The sequence below is a fragment of the Molossus molossus genome, unplaced genomic scaffold, assembly GCF_014108415.1.
Source record: "Molossus molossus isolate mMolMol1 unplaced genomic scaffold, mMolMol1.p scaffold_m16_p_2, whole genome shotgun sequence".
NCBI lineage: Eukaryota > Metazoa > Chordata > Mammalia > Chiroptera > Molossidae > Molossus > Molossus molossus.
Genome location: NW_023425355.1, coordinates 138,593,390 through 138,610,818, shown reverse-complemented (window position 1 = coordinate 138,610,818; position 17,429 = coordinate 138,593,390). Strand labels below are relative to the sequence as shown.

The following is a 17,429-nucleotide window of genomic DNA, read 5'->3' as shown; positions in this document are numbered from 1 at the left end:
AGAGAGAGAGTAATGGAAACCTAAAGTCTGGAAAGATGCATGATGTGTAAATTCAGTCATCATTATGCAAATACATATGCACATAATAAATCCAAAGATGGCTGACTATATTTTAGAAATATTATAGGCCAATTGTTTTGACATCCTGCAAGAGGTAGAAAAATTGCGAAGTATATGTTATAGTATACTGAGTAGCTTGTTAACAAGATGTCTTTTACTGAAAAATATTTTAGCAGAAAAACCATCCATCAGCACATTTCTAGCTTTGATTTCCTCCTTTGACTTTACAGGCACATTTAGTAGCGCACACACACACACACACACAATTTCTTATTTAATACTTAACAATAGTCAGTGAACTATTTGGACCATAGCTCATTTTCCCATTTTATAGATTAGCAAACTGAGGCTCTTGGAGTTTCAGTGATTTTCTTAAGATCAGTTTGGAGGCAAATTTGGATTAAAATCATGTGTCTGACTAGTGTCTTTTGTACTGAGACACTTCTACCATTTTTTCACTCTTCACTTTTCAGATTGAGATGATTTGGGATAATTTGGCACCCTCAGGTGAGTGACTAGGCCATAGATTTCTTCCTAGATATATGGGCCTCACCTGCAGAGTTTAAAGACTGACAAGAGAATTCTTAACTCTCATTAGCAATTGCAGAGTATAAAAAAGTTGAATTAATGAAGATAATAGCCTTGCTAGGAATTTAAAATGATATACTTAGTGCTTTTTCTGTTGGCCTCTTAGAAATATCATGGGTGGTTTTATAAGAGCAAGGCATGACATGGCAAAATCTGCTACCTAAGGACACAGCTGGGTGTGGATAGGAGAACAATACCCTGGCATACAAGGTAGGCTGATGGCAGTGATTCTCTATTTTGGCCACATATAAGAACCACTTGGGGGACTTTTAAAGATTATTTGTAATTATGTTTTCAAACAAACAAACGAATACACACAGAGCAAAAATCTTAAGTGTACAACGTAATGAATTTTTTCAAATGCTTGTACTATCCAGTTACTATTACCCAGTCAAGATTTAGAACATTCCCAGCACCTCAGAAGGTCATCTCCCATTCAGCACCTTCTTCCAAGGGTTACCACTCTTCTGTCCTCTATCACTATAGATGAGTTCTGCCCTGCTTTTGAACTTCATAAGACTAGAATCATATAGTAGGTACTCTTGTGCTGCCTTGTTTCACTTAACATTATTAGTGGGAATCATCCACGTTGTTATATGTATCAGAGGCTTGCTCTCTTATATTGCTGTGTAGTGTTCCATGGTAGGAATTTACTACATTTTATTTACCAGTTCTAGTGTACATGGACATTTAGGTTGTTCCAATTTTTGTGTTACTATGAATGAAGCTGCTATGAACATTCTTGTGCATGTCTTCTAGTGAACATGGGAACTCATTTCAGTTGAGTGTATACGCAAGAGTGGATTATCTGGATCATAGGGAAGATGTAGGTTTACTCTGTAAGAAACTTCCAAACAGTTTTCCAAAGTGTTTGTACCCCAACTAACTGACTCAGAGTCTCTGACAGTGAGACCCTATCTGAATGATAGGTGTCATTGAGAATCTTGGCTATTCTGACACACAGTGAGAATGAGGGACTCTGTTTCCCAACCTTAATGCCCAGGCAGGTATCTTTGTTATTATCTCAGCCACAAAGAGATAATCAATTTATTGTTCAAAATAAGGAAATCATGCCTTGTTCATAGATCTGACAAGGAGCTGGGATTTGTCCTCTGGGGTTTGCCTCCTAGCTCTCTCTTTCTTTCGTTTTACTCAGTGGGGATCAAAATAACTGCCTTACTCCTCCTCAAATCTCTGAACACAGCAATGGAAGACTTTGCCATATTCCAATGGAATTTTATACATCAGGAAATATGATGTGTAAGGGTGGGGCAGAGAGCTCTTTCAGGGCTCCTGACAGCATCTTACCACATGGGTAACCTCAATTTTTTTTCTAATACTGCAGAAATTCACCTCCTTCTAGTGTTTCTCTACCTAATTATGCTGAGGACTGTCATTTTCTTTTCCATTTGTCAATGTTTTAATCAACTTTGCTTAAAATAAATTTTATAAGTAATATGGCCCATTTACTTATGGTTCATCTGGATTAATAAGAATAGCTAAGGACTGCTAATATTTATTTTGCAGTTACTATGGGCAAGGCACCTGCTATGTGCTATACATGCATTCTCCCTCAAAGCAAGCTCATGAGCTATTATTAAGCCCATTTTACAAATGAGGAAACTGAAATTTTGAGAGCTTAAGTAACGAGGCCAAGTTCATGTATTGATATAGTATAGAACTAGAATTCAAACCCTTGCATTCTGACTTCAGAGATGGAACTCTTAATAACCAATCATGTCATTTCTACTTGACAATCAGAAGTTTTGAGAGTTGTTTATGGTCTGATTCATAAAAAAAGACTATAGACCTCTCTGTGTTTCAGAGCTCCTGGAATGAAAAATGCCAAATAATGGTAGTGTCTTGAGTAATGGAGCAACATGGAATGGCTGAAGGGCACTATGCCGTACATTTAGTGGCACTTCTCTTCTGTGGTATTTAATCTAGAATAATTATAGTGGGTTACTGTAAGGTTGGGAGGGTAAAGCAAACAACTAGATTTCTTTGAAAAGCCCTGCCTGGAGATGATAAATGAGAAGTCTGATAGATATATCAGTTCTTCAGACTAGTCTTGGAGTTGTATTTAAAAAATTAAATTAGCTGTCAATGTTTAAACATTGAGAAAATTACCATGGACATCAGAATTTTATTTGTCTCCATTGGAGAACAGAATAGTGCATGCTTACTTCCTCAAGCAGCACTAGCATGTGCTGATTCTGGATCCCCTTTAGATGGGGCTTCCACAGCCCCCATCTGGCCTGCTTCATGCAGGTATCTTGTCTGCCTTTCCTTAGCCTGCTATGCTGTACCTCAAACCCTGTATCAGTCTAGAGCCCTTAGTGCTGGAAGACTTTGTCTCTGTGTGGCTGCCAGTCCATGCCACTGAGCCCTTGCCATCCACACTTAGGGGGAGTATAAACAGACCATAGCCAGAGCTCACATCTTCTACTTCTTGGAGTGTTCTGCATCTCCCTCCTGGCAGGGGTAAATTTCCTGGGCTCAGTTAAGGAGACAATGTACTTTTGTTTCTCTTAATGTCACTAGGAAACTAATTTGAGACTGGCTGGAGAGCCCATTTATTTTGCCATCTTAGCCCAGATGTGCGTACCTGCACAGGATAGCTTGACCAATCCTTCCAGAACTGTCTGGGATTCGTGAACACATTTTGTTATGATTGCAAATGACAATATCATTGTCAGTTTGGACTGCTCTAACAGAATACCATAGACTTAATGGTTTAGACAACAAACATTATTTCTCACAGTTCTGGAAGCTTGAAGTCTGAGATCGGCATGCCAGCATGGTCTGGTTCTTGGTGAGGGCTCTGTTCCTGGCTTACAGAGGGCTGCTTTCTTGCTGTATGTCCACATGTTGGAGAGAGAGCTCGAGCTCTGGTCTCTTCATCTCCCCATAAGGGCATCAATTTCATCATCACCTCATGTAAACCTAATTTCCTCCCAAAGACCCCACCTCCAAATACCATAACGCTGGAAAATAGGACTTCAACATATGAATTTGGGGGAAACACATTCAGTCCATAGCACACAGCATCAATATTTCTAGCAAATATTAGTACCTACCAGCTATGTATCCTTAAATGATATAATTCCTTTAGCTTTTCTGAGTGCTAGATCCTTGAACACTAGAATAATTCTAATGCTGCATTCTGCTTGGTGGCAGCTCCCCTGCTCCCCAGGCAGGTAGAAAATGAACCTACATATCCCAGATCACCTGGAACTCACCTTTTGCTCTAGGGGGTTAATGTGGCTGGGATCTGCCCCCCAATTGCACAGCTTGAGCAAGTACTGGGCTTTTCCCACTGCATTCTCAGTTCTGGGCTGGATTTCCACAGGGTTTCCTCTACCTCCACTGCTGAATTCATATTAGTCATCTTTTTTTTTTTTTTTTTGCAGTTTTTGGAATATTAGTCATCTTGATTCTGCCCTGAACTTATCAGAGTTCAAGGCTTCTCTGCCAGTTATTTTTAAAAACAACATTCATATATATAGACTGGTTAGTTTGGAGATTTAATCCCGCTTTGGGGCTCTTGTAGAAAAACATTAAAGTGCCTCCTGAACAACTCTTCATTGTCTCAGCAGCTATTAGCCAACTCCCCCCAACCCACCTAACCCCTCATCTCTCTCTCCCTCTATGACTCTAACAAGGAACAGGGTTTCTGGGTCTTCCTACCATTTGCAGATTACTTGGGTAGTAAAATTTTCTCCATCTTGTCCCATTTACTGAAAGACAAACAGTATGGGAAGTGACATTACCTTTCAACTCAGATATCATGTTTTTCTGAAAATCACTGACTTGTACCAAACCACAGAGTTCATCAGCTCAAAAGCATACAGTTACCTCCTGCCATATTTTAACACCTGTGAAACTGAGATGTGTGTTATGCCTGATAGTGGGTCATGATTTAATTGTCAACATGTTTTTTTCCTTCTTAGTGATATATAAAATAATTATGTGTTAGAGCTAATGACATCTTAGATTTGCTGAAGTATAGAAATTTTCTTTTAGAAAATGTTTTCTTCAGACAGAAACAAGAGTTGGTGCCTAAGGTTATGTAGGTATGAATTATGGGAAGGGGCTGGGGGTCTAGAGAGAGGAAATAATATTTGCAAGGTCCCTGGGCTGAGAAGAAAATGACCTATCCAAGAAACCAAAAGTAGTTTAAGGAGGCAGGAGTATAGAGAGCAAAGAGGATAATGAGCCACTTTAAATGGATGTGAGAGTTGCACAGAAATATTTATAGAAAATACTTGGGACTTGCAGGCACTCTATAAATGGTACTTCGCTTTGGATTGTTTTCTGGACAAATGAATGAGAAAATTTGTGGTATATCATCAGTTTTCTCCTTTTTTTTTTTTTTTTTTAACATTTTAACACCTCTGAACTTGGGATGCATCTTATAGGCTAGAGTGTTTTATTATTTATTTGACAGCACGCCCCCCCCCCATAAATGGTATCTTAGAGTTGATGAAACATGGTATATAAAATCAGTTGCTAAAATTGACACACTATTCCTTTGTACCTGCATCCTTAACCTGAATTCCTGATTTCCTACAAATTCTGATCTGTCCACTTGAAACATTTTTACTGCTTTTCCTAGGCTTAGATTGTGGGTCACATGGCCTGCTCCATTTGTGCCTAGACCCTTGATGTCGACAGGGTCTTGTGGGGCTGACCTGAATGTCACTTTGAGCTTCTCCAAACCTCTGTAAAAAGGAACAGATGGGTATTTGAGGATATTTGTGTATGTCACTTTCCTTTATAAAAAAATATTTGATGGAGTTCATATTAATATTGTCTTTATATTTTTATTTATTTTTTTCATATTGTCTTTAGAATCAAGTATCAAGTCCAAACTTTTCAGCCTGCCAGTAAAGGCCTGTTGAAATCTGGATTTAATTTACTGATTCAGTTTTCCCTTTCAATGTCTCCTAAAGTCCTTTTTCGAAAGCCTTCACCTCAACCAAACTGGCCTTACCAGTTGTTCTTATTATATCTCATGTTTAGGATCAAAGAGCTTCTAAAAGCAATAGCTCTATAGATTGAGCTCTATGTTGAAATTGTACACACCCTCCACCTTTGCTTTTTTCATGGTAGTTTTAGGACAATCCTTCAAGAGAAGTATTATTACTCCTTCTTCACATGTAAGGAAACTGACACATCTAGAGCATTAAAGTAACTCACTCAATTCGCACATTTAGGCAATGTTTTCAAACCCAGATCTGTCTGATCTCAAAATCATGTTCTTTCTACCATACCTCACTGCTGGATCCTCATGTTCCCTTTCCCTGGATTCTGTCACTGAGAAGTTTCTCACTGTAGTCATGTTCCATTCTCCTACAGGGTCATGTCCTCTATGACACCCTCTCTGTCTTGCCCAGCACTTGAGGATGACTTCCTCCTCTATAGTCACTTTTTACGGATGCTTGGTGCCTCCTGTTAAACACTTGACTTATATGTGCCCCACCCCCAGCACAGTACCTTGTGTAGAGTACTCTCAAATGTCGTGGCTAGGGTTGGTTGAAAGGGAATCTTAGGAACTTTGGTTGCAATTGAAAAGATAACTTAGATCAAGAAGCAGGAATAGTGCGAGATGGCTCTACACTCTGTTTCTTATTCTCAAGCTTCTCTTGGGAAATGGCGAAGAATCAAAACTTGTCAGAAGGCTAAAATAGGTTCTGGAGAGGGTTTAAAACCAGAAATTCCTGATGCTAAGGTCTGCAAATGTTTGAAGGCATATAAGCAATCATGAAAGTCTATTCCATGGACCTATATGGTTTCTTAGCTCCTTGGGCTGGGCAGTAGTAAAAGGTCAAGGTCTTAGATGTTATTTCTTAGAGGATTAATGAACTTTGCTCTGGTCTCCAAATTCTGTATTTCCATGAATACTGGCCAGGCTTGGTCATTCAACTCAGGCTAAGCTACTTTGTCCCACACACTAAGGTCCTGGACACAGTGGGGAGTGGATGAGTGACGAGTGAATTAGACTGACCTGTCTTCCCTAGAAGGTAACGAAGCATGGCTTAAAATGGGGCCAAAGAATTACTTTGACCTGGGAGTGGAGCCAAAGCATACCAAATATTAGACCTGGAAAATAGCTGAATTGCTTTTCTCATAGAATGGCTCTTTTTTTTTTTTCCTCACCCGAGGATATTTTTCCTTTTTTTTTTTTTTTTGTACAGATAGAGTGGGAGGGAGAGAGAGGAAGGGAGAGAGAGAGAGAAACATCGACATGAAGGGACACATCGAGTGGCTGCCACCCACACGACCAACCAGGGCCGGGGACAAACTGCAACCGAAGTACGTGCCCTTAGCGGGAACCGAACCCGGGTCTCTCCGGACCGCAGGCCGACGCTCTAACCGCTGAGCCAAACTGGCCAGGGCTAGAATGGCTCTTTTTGATGGGCTTTGAAGAATGTCATTATGTGGGGGGTAGGGGCAGGCTGTGGATGTAGGGCAACATGTGCTCATGGTAGAAGCTTTTCTCTCTACCATAAGTTTAAAATTCTACTGTGTGTTATTCTAGCTGGCAACCAAATGCTTCTAAGTACTAGGCTTCTTAACATCTTCCAAAAATTTTTGAATTTTTAAATGGATCACCTGCTTTGATACTCTAGGTGGTAGGTAGGTATACAGGTAGGGAAGGGAAAAGGACAGTAAATTCCATTTTCTCCCCACAGAGTACGAACTCGAGGATCCTTCTCAGGGCCAGCTTGTCAGCAACCACTCTAAATTGACTGTGATTTTGTCCTTGCCTCTCTTTGTAAAGGTTTCTTTTTCAGAATTTTCAGCCAACAGCTTCCAAACTGTCATTTACAATTTACAGAAGGACAGAAAGTAGAATAGTTGTCAGCAAGCAGCATAATTATGTGCCAGGAAATGACATGGCAAATAGTCTAGCCTGGCAAGGGCTAGACAGCTCTTTCCCTATCTTCTAGCTTCAGGCAGGAGAAGAACTACAATATCTGCTGATCTTTTTGTGACTTATTTTGCACTTGAAGTGCAGATTACTAAGGAATATTTGCTCTGGAGATCAGAACTTGGGCAGAAATTTATTTTTTTAAAAGCAAAGCAATGATGAAATAGACCTTGGAAAGTAGGATTTTATATTACATTGAGTTATGTTACATTATATTGTGTTATGCTGTGCTGTGGTATGTTATGCTATGCTATACTATGTTATATGTTGTTATGTTATGTTCTTTTCTGTGTAATTGTGTAGCACAGTGATTCTTACAATGTGGCCCCTGGATGCAGCAGCAGCTGTATCACCTGGGCACTTGTTAGAAATGCAATTTCTTGTGAGCCATCCAAGATCTACTGAATCAGAAACTCTGGGGCTGGAGCTCAGCAACCTGAATTTTAATATCTTCCAGGTAATTCTGATCTATGCTCTGGTTTGAGAAACACTAGTATGTAATAGATGGCAAGTAAATTCTACCTTGTTTTACTTGTTTATTAGTTACAAATACAAAGAACCTAGAACCTAGAAAGCCTAGTAAATAGTGGGTATATAAGTAAGAAAGAATTTTCTCATTCTCACAAAACAAGAAATAACCAAGGAAGGACATGCAGGTTGTTATCCAGGGCTCAAGGATAATGTCTAGGGATTCACATGCTTCTTAGTTTCCTATTTTCCCACTCTTAGAAAGTGGCTTTTGTCACCAGATTTGCAAGATGGTTGTAGTGCCTCCAAACATTACTTCTATGTTCCAGGCAGGGAAAAGAGGGAAGGACAAAGGGCTTTTCTCATTTTTATTCAGGAAGAGTAACTCAGCTCAGAGATTTCTATCTGTATCTCATGGCCAGAACCATCATATGGCCAACTCCAACAACACTAGAAGTTAAATTAACTTTAGTTTTTTAGTCTTTATGATAGAGAAAGTCAAGGAAAATGGGATGGAGGTGAGAATGGTTTTGGGAAAGACCAGTCCAACTTGCAACTTGCAGCTATTTCTGTTGCTTTCTTTTATTTTGTTAGAAATTCTTGTGGTAGGTCATTATGGAAAAAGTCATCACCTTAATGTTTAATAAGAAAATAGAGTCAACAAAATGTTTTCCATTTACACTTTAATTTTGAAATCCAATCTGTTAACAAAAACTCAGGTTTTATTGTCCAAATAATTATTTTACACTAGGTTAAAAGTTTGTCTGACTTTGTCTTCTTGAGATTTAATGGAAGATTTATGAAATAATGTAAAATAAGGCAAAATAAATAATGTGAAATGCTGTGCAACTACACATATTTGGGCAATAGTGGAAAGCCTGAAAATTTGAATATTTCAAGATATACACCTATTATTTCTTTTTCTTTTTTTACATGGAAACTAGGGAGCTATATTGGTTACATATTGTGCTGCAGAGCCAACATTCAGCATTAGAGCCAGAGGATACATGCAGGCAGGCAGTTTCAAATATACGCATGCACCCAAGGAGTCCTGAGTCACTGCTAATGGCTTTTTCCTGGTTTCCAGTGACAGTATTCTGGCCTCCTTCGTCCCATGCATGGAGCAGGAATGTAGAAGCTGCTGTATCTAGACCCCAAGGGGCAGAGGTGAGACCCAAGCACTTGCCTAAGCAAGTAAGTGTGGACCATCTATTATTTCTTTAAAATATAAATAATAATTAGAATTAGGCTCCAAAACTGTCACATACAATTTCCTTTTATTGTAATGCATAGATAATTATGATGATTGACTTATTTATAATAAGAATTGTTTCCAAGCAGAGTTAAAGATATTTATAAGTCTGTACAAGTCTACTTGTTTCTTAACAAAGCCATTCCTCTTATATTTTAGATGGTAAATTTGCCCAGACTTTGTTCAAAATATTACCAATTTTGAGTTAATGCAGTGCAAGTATTGAACTACTGTTGGACTTATTGAGGTTGTCATGGTAATCATCTACCTGGCAGAAAGAAGCCAGGGACCAGGGAAGATCAGAAATTATCCTTCTCAGAACTAGAGTCAAAACAGAGATGGCTGGACACTAATCCTGTGCTTTTTCCACATTATCTTTTTCTAACACCTAAATTTCTAGTTTTTAATCTTCAGCAAATGTCTATAATTAAAACAGCTCCTAGCACTCCCTTTCTTAATCCCCATCCTCTAGGTCAGGGATTGGCAAACAAGCGCCAATGAGCCAAATCTGGACCATTGCCTGTTTTGTTAGAATTCATGAACTAAGAATGGTTTTTACATTTTTAAATGTTTGAAATAATTTTTCATGACATGAAAGTTATATGAAATTCAAATTTCAATGCCCATAAATAAAGTTTAATTGAATATAACCACACCCATTTTTAATGTGTTGTATGTGGTTGTTTTCATGCTGCAACAACAGAGTTAAGTAACTGCAATATGGCCTGTGGGGCCCACAAAGCCTAAAATATTTGCTATCTGACTTTTCACAGAACACGTTTGTTGACCCTGCTCCAGATCAATCCTGATCAAGGGGACTTTTAGACATTGAGAGAAAGGGAAGCCCTCTTGTCTAAAATGCTAAATTGGGCATCTCTGATCAGTCTTATGTGCTTTTCTGACATTTTTTATATTAAATTCTCTTTCTGAAATTTTGAGTCTTGCTTGGACATAAAGGGTAATAGTTTGTACACGTGCTATTTAATATAGTAAATGCTACAAACATGTGGCTGAGTACTTAAAATGTGGCTTGTGCAAATTGACATGTGCTATAAGTGTAAAATATACATCAGATTTTGAAGAATTAGTACAAAAAGGAATATAAAATTTCTCAATATTTTTCATGTTGAAATGATAAAAAAACAAATATATTATTAAAATAAATTTTACCAATATTTTGTTACTTTTCAATGTGGCTACTAGAAAAGTTAAAATTACATATATGGTTCAAGTTATGTTCCTTTTGGACAGTGGGGGTTTGAATCCTTTTACTTTTGTTTTTCAAGAATGGAATTTTCTTTCTCTTTGGGGGACATTAGATTTGTGCTTTATTTTTTCTTTCTCTCTCTCTCTCTTTCCCTTCCTCCTCCTCCTCCTCATCTTCCTTCTTCTTCTCTCTCTCTCTCTTTCTTTCTTTCTTTCTTTCTTTCTTTCTTTCTTTTTTAGTCAGTTGTTCCTGTATGTAATTTAAAGGGTCAAATACTATACTTCTCAAGACTTATTATGATTAAATATCAGTTCCCAGCTCTTCTCCCCAACCCTCACTTTACCCCTTTTCCTTATTTAGATGCAACATTTTCAACTTTTTAATTTGTAATTTTTTGGTGTCTATAGCTTTAACAACATGCTTATATTGCTACTTTAACTTTTTTTTTAATTTGTAAGAATTATCCAATTATTTCCCACTATCCTAGATCAAGATTTACTTCTTGTTGATCTCTTTACCCTCACCACACACATAAACATTTCCTATACACTCATTTTCTAGTATAGTTTTATTATAATTTTAATTAGCACAGTAATTTGACTATAAAAATGCTGTTAATAGCTGAGCCAAGTTGAGCCTCTGATAAGACATAACTAAAGAAATAATTAAGGGATTGGAATATAGATTTAAATATTTACTTAGAATTCAGGTCACATTGATAAAAATTCAGCTTACATAGAGAAATTGTGAAAAAGAAGTTAAAGGGACATGCAACAGAATGAAAATGCTCAATATATGCTAATGAGAGTTTTGGAAAGAGAAAATTAAGAGAATAAGGGAGAATTAAGTATCTGATAATGTAGACTAAGGAAGAACAATCAAATGACTAGCAGGAATATTTGTGAAAAATCACTACAACGTGATTTTCTACTTCTGTGAATAAATCCAAAGAAACCCAAAATATTAATTTGAAAGAATATATGCACCCCTATGTTCACTGCAGTTCTATTTATAATAGCCAAGATTTGGAAGCAGTCCAAGTGCCCATCAGTAGATGAGTGGATAAAAAAACTGTGATACATTTACACAATGGAATACTATTTAGCTATAAAAAGGAAGGAAATCTTATCTTTTGTGATTGCATGGATGAATCTGGAGAGTATTATGGTAAGTGAACTAAGCCAATTAAAGAAAGACAAATACTGTATGATTTCACTTATCTGTGGAATATAATGAACAAAACAAACAAACAAAATAGAAACAGACTCATAGATACAGAGAACAGACTGACAGCTGTTAGAGAGGAGGGGATTGGGGGGCTGAGTGAAAAAGGTTAAGGGATTAAATTAAAAAATAAAATAAAACCCTTGTAGACACATACAACATTATGGTGATTACCAGAGGGAAAGTGGGGTGACAGTAGGTAGAAGAGAGTAAAGAGGGAGTTAAATGGTAATGGAAGGAGACTTAATGTTCAGTGGTGAACACACAATATAATATACAAATGATGTATTATACAATTGTACACCTGAAACCTGTGTAATTTTATTAACCAATGTCACCCCCATAAATTCAATGAAAATAAATAAATAGCCAATAACTTTTTAAAAAACCCCACAATAATAAGAGTAATAATGACTCTTGGGGGGTAGGGTTCAAAATAAAGTGGAATTAAAATTTATATCACCTATCATGGAAGACTAAGGACATGTCTATATGGAGTTTAAGTACCTTGAACTGTCAAGAGGAGTCTAAATATGTGATTACACTCAAACATTAACGTCAAGTAGTTATATTAAATCTGTCTACTAAAATAACAGAGAGAAGATGTATATGTTCTAAGTAAATGGAAACCCCGAAAAGAAGGGAGAAAGAGGCAAAGAAAACTCTAGGTAGATATCACACTCAAAATAATGAAAAGAAATCCACATATATCTGTAGTAACAATAAATATAGATGGCTCAACATTCCTCCTTAAAGACAGATTTTCTTAGATTATATACAAAACAAAATCCAACTATGTGCTATTCATTAAGAGACATGTGTAAAGCATAAAGACACAGAAAGGTAAAATGTGAAAGGATAGAAAAATAAAAACCAAGTGACTATTTTTTGAACAAATAATTAAAGTTTTTGCATGGCAGAAACCTCTTATTTTTTCCTCTAATTAATAGACTTCATTTTTTAGAGCAGTTGTAGGTTCACAACAAAAATGAGAATAATGCCCGGCTGGTGTGGCTCAGTGGACTGAGTGTCGTCCCATGGACAGAGAGGTCCTGGTTCCATTCCTGGTCAGGGCACATGCCTGGATTGCAGGCTCGATCCCCAGTAGGGGGCGGGCAGGAGGCAGCTGATTGATGTTTTTTTCTCTCTCTCTCCTTTCCTCTCTCTCTGAAAAAGATCAATAAAAACATTTTTTTTTTTTAAAAAAAATGAGAATCAAGTACACATCTGCCCCCTTTCTCCCTTCCCACAGCCTTCCCCACCATCAACATCCCCCACCAGAGTGGTACATTTGTTGCAATAGTGGATGTGCATTAACACATTATTATCCCCAAAGTCTATAGTTTACATTAGGGGTTACTCTTGGTTTTGTACATTCTATGGGTTTTAACAAATGTATAAGGACATATATCCACCATTATAGTATCGTACAGAATAGTTTCACTTCCCTAAAAGTCCTCTGTGCTCCCCTTATTTATTGAGACTGTGTTGTATATATATATTTGGCTACAGACCCATGCTTATATTAGGGTTTTGAAAGTCTATGCTTGGATTTACCTGTTTTAGTGGGTCTCCTCTGATTGAGTTCATGATAATCAAAGAAAATGAAACATTTTTGGCAGTTCCAAATAATAGGTCTTCAATGACAATGCTGCTTCTACCACCATTAACTACCCTAAGTCTTTTCCAGACAATTTTTAGAAAATGGTATTTCTTGCATAAACAGAAAATAAACCTTTTCAATTTTATCTCCTAGAACTGGGAGTGTTTAGCCAAATTGTATAGAAAACCTCCCACTAACATGTTATTTGTAGTGATAAAATTATTTGAATGTTCTGTGAAGGCTTATCAAATATCTTTTTTTTTTTTAGTTTGTGATTATTATTAAAAGGACTTCCACAAGCTGGAGCCTATATTACAACTATCAAATATCCTTGAACAGGTAGAACATCATTGATTTTAACAAAAGATTTCTATAACATTTATAGACTGAAACTATACTAAAATCCTCTGTATTAGTTTTATATTGTGCATAATAAATTACTCTAAAACTTAAGAGGCTTAAAACAACAAACATTTATTATCTCATAGTTACAATGACTTGAGAATGTAAAAATTTTAAATGTATTTTCCAGTTACAGTTTACATGTATTATATTAGTTTCAGGGGAACAACTAGTGATTGAACATTTATATACCTTGTGAAATGAACATCTTGATAAGTGTAGTATCCATCTGACACTATACACAGTTATTATAATATTATTGACTATAGTTCCTATGCCATGACTGTTTTCATAACTGGCAATTTGCTCTTCTTAATCTCTTCACTTTTTTCACCCAGTCCCCCAACCACCCTCCCATCTGGCAGCCATCAGTTTGTTCTCTGTATCTGTGAGTTTGCTTCTGTTTTGTTTGTTTGTTTATTTTGTTTGTTTAAATTCCACATACAAGTGAAGCATGGCATTTGTCTTTCTCTGACTTGTTTCATTTAACATAATACCTTCTAGGCCCGCCCACATTGTTGTAAATGGCAAGATTTTATTCTGTTTTATGGCTGCACAGTATTCTATTGTATATATGTACCACATCTTCTTTGTCCACTTGTCTGTTGATAGACACAAAGATTTCTTTCATATCTTGGTTATTGTAAATAATGCTTCAATGAAAGAATATCTTAGCTGTGTAGTTCTGGCTAGGGCCTCTCTTAAGGTTTTAGTTAAGATGTCTGCTGGTGTTGTAGTCATCTGAGGGCTTGACTATGGCTGGAAGATCCTAAGATGGCTCACTCACATGGCTATTGGCAGGAGGCCTCAATTCCTTGACACATGGGCCTTTCCAGTTACTGCTTGAATCTCATAATGACATGAAAGCCAGCTTCCCCCAGAGTGAGTGATTCAAGACACAGCAAGACAAGAAGTCACAATGTCTTTATGACCTAGAGTTTTAATGTCATACTCCATCATTTCTGTAATATTTTAGTGATTACACAGGTCAGCACTGTTCAGTGTGTGTATGTGTGTATGTGTGTGTGTATGTGTGTGTGTGGTGGGGGCGTGGGATTTACAAGGGCATGAACCAGGAGATAGGGATTAGTAGGGGATCATTTTGGAGACTGGCAATCACACTCTTAGATATAGATGTCAAACTAGTGTTTAGAAATAATAAAAGTAACATTTTTAGGAAATAAAAGAATTTAGAATTTTACCCCATTCTTATTTTCTCTATCTTACATAATGACATTTCTTTTTTATATATTTTTTTTCCTAGAGTGGGAGGGAGGGAGAAAGAGAGAGAGAAACGTTGATGTGAGAGACACACATCGACTGGTTGCCTCTTGCATGATTCCTACCAGGGCCGGGGAGGAACCACAACTGAGGCACTTGTGCCCTTTACTGGATCTGAACCTGCATCTCATTGGTCCTTGGGCTGATGCTCTAACTAGAGAGCCAAACCGGCCAGGGCTTTTATATATATATTATATTGATTTTTAGAGAAGGAAGGGAGAGAGAGATAGAAACTTCATCGATTGGCAGCTTCCTGCATGCCTCCTACTGGGAATCAAGCCCGCAACCTGGGCATGTGCTCTGACTAGGACTCTAACTGGCACCCTCGTGGTGCATGGGCCAACACTCCACCACTGAGCCACACTGGCTGGGCTGACATTTCTTTTTTTAAATTCATCTTTATTGTTTAATGTATTACAGATGGCCCTCCTTCCCCCCCCCACCATCGGCCCCCTCTCCGCTTTCACCACTTATTTAAATCAACATTCTGACTTTTCCTTTGTTCCTACCTTTTCTAGATTTATTAAGCCTGAAGCTCTTGAAAGTTATGAAAACTGGTGAAATTTAGAGGTTTGTCTACTCTTGTTGTGTACAAATATTGAGGATTTAATAGTCACTCTGGCATGAAAATCTCCATATAAATATATATATATAATGTGATAAGTATCTGTGTATATCACTTAAAGTGAAAACTGTCTTCCATTCCTACAATAATTGTCTTTATTTTATATGTTGCTTTTCCTAAAGACAGAGATTATCTCTTTTCTCAAAATTTTAGCTGTTTCAATGTGATTGAGGCAACATTAAGCACCAGGAAAATGTTCTTTTTTTTTTTTTTTAGTTTCTCATCATCTTATGATCTGAAATTTTCCTGTATTTCAATGAAATTTATGCCTTTAGCATTTTTCTTCCATACTAGAATGACAGTACAAAGTGCTTTGATAATATTTTAAAGGGATAATATATGAAAACCTGCCTATAATTGGCTAAATGGAGACATCAGCAAATCAAATGCCTCATCCTCTTCCAAAGAGCTGCTTCCATGGGGCAATATAAGCATTGAAAAGTGGGTGCATTTTTGTGAAATTGGTGGCTTATGACTCATTAAAATCTAGAACATCTGCATTTCATTTTAAATTGAGATCTTAAAAAAAAATGCACTTATACTGCATTTTTCTTTTCATCCTCATCCGAGGACATTTTTCCATTTTTCATTCAGATAGAGTGGGAGGGAGGGATCAAAAGAGAGAGAGAGAGGGACACATCGAGTGGCTGCCACCCACATGACCTAACCAGGGCCGGGGACAAACTGCAACCGAGGTACATGCCCTTAGCTGGAACTGAACCTGGGTTTCTCTGGACCACAGGCCAATGCTCTAACCACTCAGCCAAACCGGCCAGGGCTATAGCTGCATTTTTAATAACACTTCAGGGATAATTATTTTTAAACTACCATCATCTTATGTTTAAGTGAAAATCACAAAAACTTGATTTAGAACTTTAGAACTTAAAATATGAAAGTTGCTAGAGTCTATTTAATATAATTTTTAAAGAGATTTGAATTAAATAAATAGCTGTCACCACCACCAAACTTCACTGCAGATAATCTTGTGTGGGTCCGTTGTCTCTTAACCTGTGAGAATTACAACCTAGAGGCCTGCACAAGATCATTTTACTTAGTTTGAAATATTCATGGTTCCTCACTCCTCTAGGTTAGAGAACAAAGGAGCAAACATGGTTTTCAGAAGGTTACAGTCATTTTGACCTTTCATATCTCAGATGTCCCCCAGGTCTCACCAGTGTGCGAATTCATCCCTAGACTCCTGAACCGGAACCTGTCAGGTGCCAAAGCAGCAGGATCTTCTTGTACCTTCCTAAAAGCAGTCTGGTGGGATAAAGTATGTCTCATAGGAAATCAAAGATGATGCCTTTGAATTTGTTATCTTTCTAGCTGCAGTGTTCTCTTCTCTCTGACCCAAAACTCAGCTGCTCTGCTAGGACCCATTGAGAAAATTCTGACGGGTGGGTCATTCATTGTCTAGGGTATGGGGACCATTGCCTTGTGATCTCCATTATCTTCCATGGGACAATGGCTGGCCTATTAGAAATGTGTATCTCTCTGTAATGGTAGGGCTAAGAGGCAGGATTTGATCTCAGAGCTATTGGTGGTCATCTTTGTTACCACTAGGGGAAAACTATCAGAAAATAAAATCCACAAAGAAGAAGAAAGGGCCAGGAAGTAGAAAGAGACTCTTTTCTGGGCTTCTGCCAGGTGACTCTTGGATTTGTCAGTGACATAAGCCAAAAAAAAAAAAAAAAAAGCCTCTCCCTTCTTATGCTTAAGTAAATTTGAACCAGGTTTTGGTCACTTGAGGCCATAATTAATCCTTATTACAGCAACAGTTAT

The 17,429-nt window shown here is 37.5% G+C and overlaps 1 long non-coding RNA gene across 2 annotated transcripts in view; it reads left to right on the top strand.

Moving 5' to 3' along the window:
* The first annotated feature begins 9,166 nt into the window (after positions 1 to 9,166).
* The window catches only part of LOC118635602, a 132,288-nt gene continuing 124,025 nt past the window's right edge, over positions 9,167 to 17,429 (top strand). Inside the window, exon 1 of one of the 2 annotated variants that reach the window (XR_004960539.1) lies at positions 9,167 to 9,247. This is a non-coding gene — a long non-coding RNA (uncharacterized LOC118635602). The remainder of the gene's footprint in view (positions 9,248 to 17,429) is intronic. The other variant, XR_004960540.1, reaches the window with a different exon arrangement.